Genomic DNA, 10,587 nt, shown 5'->3' on the forward strand with positions numbered 1-10,587 from the left:
GGAGTGGCCGAGAGAGGTAGAGTCAGAGAACTAATTAGAGGAGTTGGCTCTTTACTCCATATCTTTCTCTCCCACCTTCCACTGCTGTCCTGGGTTCTACCACAGTTCTCTAGCTTTAGTTTCCATGTTGATGTTAACATAGACTTGGTACATATCTAAGTACTTAAACATTATTGTTGTTATATTAATATTAGTGGACCATTTTCATTCCTGTAAATGGTAATCCATACCTTCCTACCCCCAACATACACATACACTACAGCCCTCCCCCCACACAATGAACACACACAACACATACCACATACACCCCAAAGATACACATCACACACGCACATTCCATGCACACCACACACACACCACACCCATCTACCCCAACCCTCCACACATACACCAGAATCCTACACACACACTACATAGACATACTATACACACACACACACACACACACACACACACACAGCTTCCCATGCATAAACCACACCAATGAAAACCTCACAGCCTTTTGCTACACCATGAGATTGCTTTGAAGGAAAAATCCACCAGGCGTCAAAGATTTTAATTATTTATTTTTAATTACACAATCCAAGCATGAATATGTTCTGGTTGTAAAAAATTCACACAATACATACAAAATTAAAGTCTCCCCCCATGTGAAGAATTTTAAACAGCTCTGCCAGAGGCTAGTTCTGGAGATCAGTGAACTTGGCCTGGAAGGGTAGGAAAAGAGGAGCCACTCAGAGAATGTGATAGTGGTCTGTTGAACTTACCCTTCCCGGATAGAAGCTGTGGACTTTGTAGGAATGTTCGCTTCTTTTACAGGCATGAAGGTGGGAGGAGATGGCTCCCTTTGCCTCTTTCTTGAACACATGCAGCATGGGGGCGGGGTCAGCCTCTCAGGTAGAGGCTCAGCACTGGGGTGTAGGCCACGGGCTGCTCTCTAGAGAGCTGCCTTCCAGCCTGGGTGGAAGAAAGGAAATAGTCCTCTTATATGCCCCGTCCTGCTGGTCACTGCAGGAGTTTCTCAGTGTTGGCTCAGCTCCTTCCTTGAGCTTAAGGTACTGGGCATGATAGCCCACAGCAGATAGGAAGATGCTTATCAACTTCATCTTTCTCAACAACCTTGTATTGGTGGCTATTTCCCTATGTCTCAATTAACTCCTGTATAAATGTGTTATGGAGCTACATGGAGATAAATAAAGGCTTTTAAATTTTTTAAGATTTATTTATTTGTGCAAACAGAACTGCGGTACAGGCCAGAAGTGCAGGGATGGTGAGAGGATTCATCAGAGGCAGAGTGGGGAGTAGAACAGGCTGACTGACGAAGTACATTAGTACATTGCTGAGGGGAGCAGTGGGTGGTTCAGGAGAGGTCTGCCGCACCATGTGGGTCACCTCTGGGCAGGGATTGAACTCATGCTGAAGTGGCTTTAGCTTCTTAGTGCTGTGCTTTAACCTGCTGCACCACCTGGGAGGGCCTGATAAATGAAGACTTTTGGAGGAAGGGTCAGAAGCACATTGAATAGGAGAAAACTTGAGGCAAAAAGATCTTTGAGATCATCAGCTTAATTCTTGACTTTACAGGTGAAGACATCAAAGACCAGAGAAGTTTGGTCCAATGTCATGTAGGCAGAGCTAGAAGCAAAGTAAGCCAGGATCTTTGACTCCAGACTCCCAGCTCAGAGCAACATCCATTACACCAGAGTTAGAATTCAAGTGGCCACTCTGGTCTGCCTACCAGGCCAGGACAGGTCACAATTCCTGGTCCGAGTTATTCCATCACCCCTGTCTATATAAGTGTAGTACAGTGAGGAACTAAGAGGAAATGAAGACTGTTAAGTGCTATGCAAATCACAAGTAACTGTTAAATACAAGCGATCATGATCGTCCTCCAGTTATTATCAAGACAAGCATTCTTAATTGCTCAGTCTTCTACAGCAGAACTTCTCAAAGCCCAATCATCACTTACCTGAATGAAAGCTTGTTGGGAGTCGGGCTAGGAAGCTTTGCTTTGGTTTATCTTTTGATTTGGTTTACCTTTTTTTGTTTTGGTTTAGCTTTTGAAGTTCCCAAGGAACTTGATTATAGACTGAATGTTATATAATTGTAGGAGATTATTCTTAATTCAGTGGTAGTATGGTGTTAGGGTGATGTTGAGGATGTCATTAATTTGGGGGAATATATATTTCTTGGTTATTTACAGTTGTTTAGGTGTTCTCTATCATGATGTCTGTAATTTGCTTTTTTAATGAGCTGACAATTACAGATGCATGTATGTGTGCACACACATATGGTAAAATGTTTACAATGTTTGAGTCTAGGTGGGAGGTGTATTACATGTGTGACTCTCTATCAACATGTGTGTTTGAATTCTTTATAATGGAATAATTAGTCAGACAAATTCTTTAGATGCTTCTAATTCTTTGTAATGGTTTGAGATGGTCTCTCTAATTCTTAGTAATGGTTTGTGAGCCAGCGACCAGTGACAGTGTGTGAGTGGAGAACTCATTTTTACCCCCTTTGGTAGTTTGTCAGAATTGGAGCCACTTCTACTGCAATAGTGTGGAGGGCCTATTTCCTTTTCTTCGTATGAGTTGTCTATAATAAAGAATATTAAAATAATAGACTATTGTTCTTATTTTCAGCCAGGACTAGAAGTGACACTAATTCAAGTTGGAGATAGAGATTAGACCAATGGTTCTCAAACTTGGGTACCTAGAAACCACCCTCCCCCTGACCCCCATACTCACCCCAGGTTGAATTTTGACAGGTTTAGGGTAAGACATACACATTTGATTTTATAGCTGTCAGAGGTAATCCTCCTCTCCATGTAGACTTGAGGCTCCTTGTTTTAGAGCATGATGACCACAAAGTCAAGGTCAATGTCATAGGTTTGATTCCCAAATTAAGGATTACGTGAGCTCTACACCTTTATAACACCCTATACAATTTACCCCATTCTGTGATTTTTAAGTGATGGGTAAAATGAAAAACTGAACCAGGAAAAAGGGGAATGACCCAGGGTATATACATCCAATCCCCGCCCCCCCCCTTCTGTGAGAAACTGGGTAAAAAGAGTCTTTTATTCATTGTTCTCTCTTTACCAAATATATCAATTACCTCAGGAGTTTTTGGATGAAAAGGTAAAAATGTTTTGTCAGCATCAGTGAATTATGATTGCCATGAATGATGCTTTTAATGAAAACCACTTGATGAACACTTAGCCTGCAAGCCTGGGAGCAGAAATTGAACCTCGGGAAACAGAAAAATTAACCACTCACCTCTCACCCAATGATCTTTATTGTTAACATTTTCTGGGCCATCACAGCCAGGGCCATACAGGGAGACAGGAACAACCCTTGGGTACAGCCTTGGGGCTGAAGGGGTCAGCCGGGCCCTTCAGCAGAGCTCCAGAAAGCAGCTTCCCCTGTTCTTATGTAATACGTCTTTGCAGCTTAAACCTTTAATTAACCAGAGATGTCATCAAGAAAAGTTTGCCAAGGAAGAGGATGCCTGGTTTAATTAAAAAGATCTTTAATAGTTATTAAGGAAATCAATTTGGAATTCAGGCCTGAGAGCAGTGATGGGGGAAGAAATCACTGAGAGGACTCTGCCATCTCTCCGGATAATGGATTTTAACCCTTTGATCTGCACCACTTCAACATCCCTGAGGCAGTGGTGCTGGGAAGGAGAGGGATGCTTATCACTCATCTCTGTGAATCTACATTCCAGATCCAAGTGAGAAGATAACCTTTCTGGGATGCAGTTATCCTGGCAATCGGAGGAAATGGGAAACCTTTATAAATTGAAAATCTCCTACCTCATAAGTATAAGCTGTTTTTTTTTTCCCCCAAAGAGATGCATTATTTCTCTCTGAGGATTTGTGCTTAGACTGTACATCAGCTTCATTCCATTACCACTCAAACCCGCCTTCTTCAGATCAAGCCAGGAAAAAGGGATTTGGCTCTTTGGAAAACAAGAGAAATATTATTTTCACTTGTCTCATGAAAATGATGACACAAAAGGTGAAATAGCCAGAGGATGGACAAAATAAACTGTCTGCATGGGAGAAACTGCAAAAGGCAAGGAGTTTTATTTTTTAAAAAAGAAAGCAGTATTTTACTGACAGGGGGCTGGTGTTAATATCAACATCTGATGTAGCCCAGTTGCGTTCAAAAAGCACTTTTTAAATAATCTGCATTTAATTAATGTTTGTACAGCACTTAGAAGCGGAGACTCAAAGCAGGTGCAGAGGACTGCTGCAAAAATGACTGTCCTGGGGCAGGCAGTGTGGCTACCTCTCAAGTGGACGAAGATGGCCCCTTCTTGGGACTGGTCATTCCTTGCAGGGATGCAGCAGAGGTGACAGTGGACCTGGTCACATTCAAGCCTGCATCTTCATCACCAACTTACACTTTCTGGGGACAGACCTCTCCTTATTTGTATTCCTCAGAGCAAACTGCCCAGTCTGTGCTCACAACGTGTTGCTTGTTTTGCTGATCACCTGGACACATCTCAGCTCCCTGTTTCCCTTGGTCTATTAAACCTGGCAAGAAATGATGCATTCTAACCCTGGCTTTACCCACGAACTTGTTGTCTTGCTCTAGAGAGATCACGTAGTTTCTCTGGCTCCACTTTCCTCAGTTAAAAAATGAGGAACATTGAGGGCCCTCCCTGGTGGCACAGCTGGTTAAAGCACAGCACTAAGAAGCTAAAGCCACTTCTGCAGGAGTTCGATCCCCATCCCGGAGGTGACCCACATAGTGCTGCAGACCTCTCTTGACCCACCCCTCCCCACAGCAGTGTACTTTGTCAGTCGGCCTGTTCTGCTCCCCACTCTGTCTTTGGTGAATCCTCTCACCACCCCTGCACCTCTGTCCTGTACCCCAGTTCTGTATGCACAAATAAATCTTAAAAAAAAAAAAAAAAAAGAGGAACATTGATCTAGACAATCTCCACGGCCCCTTCTGACCCAAATAGAGTTTGACCCATTCTTTCCCCGCAGCTGGGCATGTTCCATTCCTGGGCTAGCAAAGAGTGCAGAGATCTCCATTTGTGGCTAATGCTGGGGAGGGTGTGGAGAAAAAGAATCCTTGTACACTGTTGGTGGGAATGTAGACTGGTTCACCCCTATGGAAAGCAGTCTGGATGTTGCTCAGAATATTTAAAATATATCCACCATATGATCCAGCAAGTCTACTCTGAGCTGTTTGAAGAATGCAAAAATACTAATTCAAAGGGACAGATGTACTCCTCTGTTCATTGCAGCATGATTTACAAGTCAAGCCAAATTATGGAAACTCCCCAAATACGTGACAGAGCAGTGGGTTGAGGTGTGGTACGTGTACACACCTCAGCTCTAAAACAGAAAAGGTTTTGTCATTGTGGCAACATGGCACATGTTGAAGAGGATTATACTAAGCAAAGTAAGCCAGAAAAAAAAAAAAAAACAAAAACAATGAGTATTCTACGTAGTATAGAGGAAATAAAAACAATAACAAAGGAACTGACAAAACTAAACCACCACAAACCCAGAAAATGACTGCAGAATTGAGGCTGCTTCAGGGGGAGGGATAAAAGGGTAGGAACAGAGGAGAAAGGGGACCCGATGTTGTAGGATAAAGGACTACAGGTGTTTTGATGGTGGGGTGAAAATATAATATGAGGAAGTATGAACCTATACCCCGAACTCATGGACAGTGCTGTAAACCAATGTTACTTCAGTAAAGGAAAAGAAAGGGAATACAGTTGAAAAAAAGTGGGTGCAGTGTGGGACTTCCAAGTGGCCAGCAGTGGGTTGGATCCTGGTTGTAGACTCATTTAATGACCCGTCCAGTTTCCCAAGGGTGGAGAAGTTGAGTTAGTTCATAACAGTAAAAAATCCAGGTGGTTTCTGATAGTTATCTGGACTTGCCCTTCTGCAGAGAATTTGGAAGATTTGTGTAGACTTGGCCTGTTTCCACAATGAGCACTGTGAGCTGAGTCCTGAATGGGCCCACCACGATGTCCTGGCCACCGAGGCTTGCTACCCTGACTAGGCAGTGTTTGCCCTCACTCAGCCCATTTCTCCTGCTCATGTTGTTTCGTGAGCCACATAGGATGTGGAGAGAGGCAGGGTCAGCTGGAGCAGGGACTAGCGTCTACTGGCAGAGCGTCTACTCTGCTGAGGGGCTTGTCCCAGAAGCCTCCTCCTTCTGGGGATGCATGAACCCCGAGATGGCTCAACACCTTCAGTTGGGTGGAAGGACTCAGCCACTGACTGAGGAAGTAACAGGGTTCTTTCCCATTTACAGCCAATGCAATCTATCCACGTTAACTCTTCTTTGCATACATGTGTTTACTCAGAACAGAATCCGCCTGAACGTCTAGGCCATCCGAAACTCAGCACACACACAGAGCAACTTTACCAACAAAGAGCCACAGTTTTAGTTACCTGAAAAGCAAGCTTTCTTTGAGCAACATCACTGGAAGCCCTGTTAGAATGGCCTTCAAGTGTATTGTCCAAAATAGGAATTTCCTGAAAAAGAAGGGGTTGCCACTGGCCAACCATGCAAGGAGAATGGGACTGTCCCGAGCAGGACGGGGCATGTGGTCCCCCAGCCCAGCGGGCAACAGCCACTGAAGACTTGCCCACAGATCTGTCACTGGCCACTGGAGGTTGTCCTGGAAGCAGATCAACCCCATTTCCACCCTGGCCTGCTTGGCTCCTGTCACTACTGAAATTCCTGCCAAGTTGGAAGCCCTCACACACTGTTTCCTTCTAGGATCTGAGCTCCCCGCCCCCTTCCCTGTCCACTGATGCCGCCAGCCAAGCCTACCACGAACTTTTGTGCTACTGATCAGGTCGCCAGTGAGAACTGATTGTCTGTACCTGAGAGTAAACGACATCTGTCTTCGGGTACCTCCATTTCTTCTGCCTGTGTTTCCCCCCCCCGCCTCCTTTTTTCAGAGTCCTTCTCGGTAATTCAGGTTAAAGAAGTTTCCTCTACTTTTCTTTATACACATAAGGTCACCCCTTCATGCTGCTAGACTTCCATTTTTATGGGCGATAAGGGACCCATGGCCCAGGGCATTGCAGGACCCCACGGAAGATCATACCAGTTTTTATACCACAGTAAGTCTTACACTTGGCATTTGGGTGAGAAGCAAAGAAAGTTTGGGGACATTTTGAATAATGAAAGAAAGAAGCAGGCTTTAGAAATGCAAAGCTAGAACTCCCTCTCCAGGAAGCAAATTATACAGTGGTACATTTAAGAAAAAGAGGGGGGGCAGGAGGTGAGGCGGGGTTGAAAGTACTGGGATGGTGAAAGGAGTTGTTTAATGGATAGAGAAAGATCCAGAAAGGTGACTCTCAGATCCTTCAGATAAAGTCACCCATCTCCTCATCAGAGATAAGAGGAAAAGCAGCTGGCTTTATTCTTTATTCTTTTGACAGAGATGCACCAGTGTGGCAGAGAGGAAGCAAGCCTGGTAATAGCTCCTCATTCACCTGCAGCCTAAACCATTCCAGCACTTACTTTACAGAAAGCCTTCCAGGAGATGCAGGACATGAGGCTTTGACAGGATCTCCAATGGCAAGGAAGAGGAGAGGGACAGAGAGGAAAGGGGGGTTGATGTATTATTCACAGTTGGAGAACTTCGCAGCCTGTGAGGGTCGGCCCGAAGACTTGCGTCTGTGGAGTAGAGGCAGACGTCTCCGAATTTCTTTGGCTGCCGGGACCCGGGCCAGGGCCTGCCCGTATGCCTACGTTTCATCTCAGCACTGGGCTGCCCTCCACCAGGCTGACTCCAGGATGCCTCTCCCTGTGGCCCACGAGGGGCAACCACGAGGGGCAAAGACCTTGACAGAAGACTGCCCAGGCCGCTGTGAGTGAAGTCTCACTAGCTCTATCGGCTGGTCACATTAACTCTGAGCATACAGATAGAGACGCAAGCGCACTGGCTGGAGTCACACGGTGGTGGGCAGAGAGGAGGGACGTGGAACTTGGATCTGAAAGGAACAAAAGGCCGCTCAGCCTTTGCAGCAAGCTGGGCAGGAGTGCAGGCGGCCAGCTAATGGAAATGAGAGGCCAAGTGCGAAACCCAGAGCAGAAGCTGCCGGAGAGCACATGCATTGGAGTCCACAGCTTCTGCCTGTTTCCAGCTTACATTTGCTCCATATGCTGCTTTACGCAGCTTTCCGGGGCCATAATAGGTTTTATTCCATAGTTTTTATACTAACACGAATGACTCACATCTGCTCCAATACCCAATTTGCTCTCTAATGTCTTCCTTCGGCTGCAAGGGGAGAACAGCTCCCCACAGAACGTGCAGCCACAGGGGTGGCAAAAGGAGACCTAATTCAGGGACAGGGCAGCTTAGTGCCCTGGAAGTGTGAGCTGGAAGGGGCTGAGACAGGGCATGGCATGGCAGAAGACGAAACGGAGACTCAGGGAAGTGAGCAGCCCACGAATATCATGACCAGGGAGATAGAGCCGCCCTGGGGCACCAGGATATTCCTAGTTCAGAATGTACTTATTTATCTTATTTCCTGCCATGTTAAATCTTACCCTAGGAGCTTTCCCTACCCATATTGTTGTGATGGGGGAAAAGCAACTTGGATTAATTGCCATCCACAGCTAATCCCCCACTGGGCTCAACTGTGCTCGGCATTACTTAAACTGGTTATTAAAAATTTAAATATCCGCCCGAGCATGGGGGACCCCTGGATAGGGTGGGTCCTGGGAGAGAACTTCAGGCCCTGCATGGACACTCGCCTGACTTGTAGTTGTTCAAAGTTGCACCTGAAATGCATTTGAATACTAATGGCAGCTACTATCAGATGTAACATATGCCTTTTGGCTTATTGGGAAACGCCCCTTGGGGAAACTGGATTTCCCTGATAGCTTCCAAAGACCCAGGGAATGTACTCAATTGTGATTGGAAAACAAAACAGTGATTCAGGGGACAGCCCCTTGGAAGGCAATTCCTGCTTTCTCAGGCATCACCGGAGACCTAAGCTTTTCCCACATCCCAAACAATTAGAATGAAGCACCTCGGCCCCACAGCCGGCAGTGTGGAGCTGCACGGATCTCGAAAGCTTGGCGGTGGTGTTGTGTAACTGTCTGCCATCTGTTACTCAAAAGAGGCATCACAAAGCCACAAAGCGCTGAGCAATGGACTCCGCGGGCACTGCAGCTCCTGCCTGGAGCCCACAGCCTCTCAGCAGCCTGCCTGGGGGTCCCCTGCAGAGAGGCTGCTGCATGCTTTGCAGGCTCAAACCTGCCGGCCTGGGGTGACGATTCTGGAAGAGATCCTTGGGCTCAAGATGCTGCAGGGACTGGTCTCTTGCTACTCCCTTCACCCTTCCTACTACGGTGATCAACCAGGACCCTGGCCTGGCCAAAAGGGCGGCAGAAAGACTGCTGCAACCTTTCAGGGCACAGAGTTCTAATGAAGGCAAGTCCTGAACCATCCCCGGGGTTCTGTGAGAGCTGACTCCTCGGGTGGGCTGGCAAGAGAGCCCAGGGACTCTCGGTGGTTTGATTTCCACTGTGTTCCCAACCTAAACTTACCTAACGCTGACCAGGAGCTCTTTGGACTTGTGAGGGAGGGTTGCCTGGTGGCACCCAATGCTGGGCTTTCAGGAGAGCCCTCCATGCTTCTCTTCACTGCTCTGGGCGCCATCTTCCTGGAGAATAAATTCGAGCCGGGTTGCACAGCAGCTCCTGCAGAGGGGTGCGAGGTATGGGGGCTTCCCCTGTGCCTGGCTCAGGGGGGCGAGCAGCAAGGAAGGTGGTGGCTTCAGTAGTGGCCACATCATTCTTTTCTCTCCAAGCAACTGCATGAGATAAACACCCCTCCCACTAAGGCGGCCTTCATCCCAAGGTGGTTTCGCACCCACTGGGTTGCCCAGGGGAGTGAGGGCTTTTCCTCGCCCTTTCTGAGTGATCAGGTGACCAGAGACCACCAGAGCCTTGCAGTCAGCTCTACAACGATTCCCTCACTCGTCAGAGGAGTCCTGTCGGCCCCATGCTAGTGATGGGGGCAGGTAAAGGTCTCCCCTGAGATTCTCCCAGCTAGTGTTGCCCCGCCAGATCAGGGACCCTAGTCCAGGGATAGTGCTATTTGTTCCTCTATGATTCCACAGAGACTGCCCAGTCCCCAAGTAGCTGTGGCCTGCAGAGGTAGGAGGATGCACATTCCCAAGGCATTTGGGGGAGAGGGGCTTTTGGAAGGTGCCTTCTCCCTCTAGCGTCTCCCCTGCCAGAGATCATTTCCCAACACCCTTCGTGTTTGGCCCTCTTTTGGACGCCCTTTCTTGCTAGCACAGAGCCCTGATGCTTACAGGGAGAGAAAACCCTTGGGGGAGATAATTGTGCCTTAATAGAAGGATTTCTTGAAAGTTAATTTTAGACCAGCCGAGCGTTCCATTAAGCAGAAAAACTTGCCAGGCACCTGCAGGCAAGCATAAACACCCCGGGAGTTGGCTAAACTCTGCGGCCTCAGCCCTGATCCGCCAGGAGCGCGAACCGCGGTGTGGCAGCAGCGCCCCCAGCGTGCCGGTCCCGGCGCCTCCTCCCGAGGCGGTGCACTGCGGGCGGGACCCGC

The sequence above is a fragment of the Condylura cristata genome, unplaced genomic scaffold (assembly GCF_000260355.1).
Source record: "Condylura cristata isolate star-nosed mole 26May11 unplaced genomic scaffold, ConCri1.0 scaffold00020, whole genome shotgun sequence".
In the NCBI taxonomy this organism is placed as follows: domain Eukaryota; kingdom Metazoa; phylum Chordata; class Mammalia; order Eulipotyphla; family Talpidae; genus Condylura; species Condylura cristata.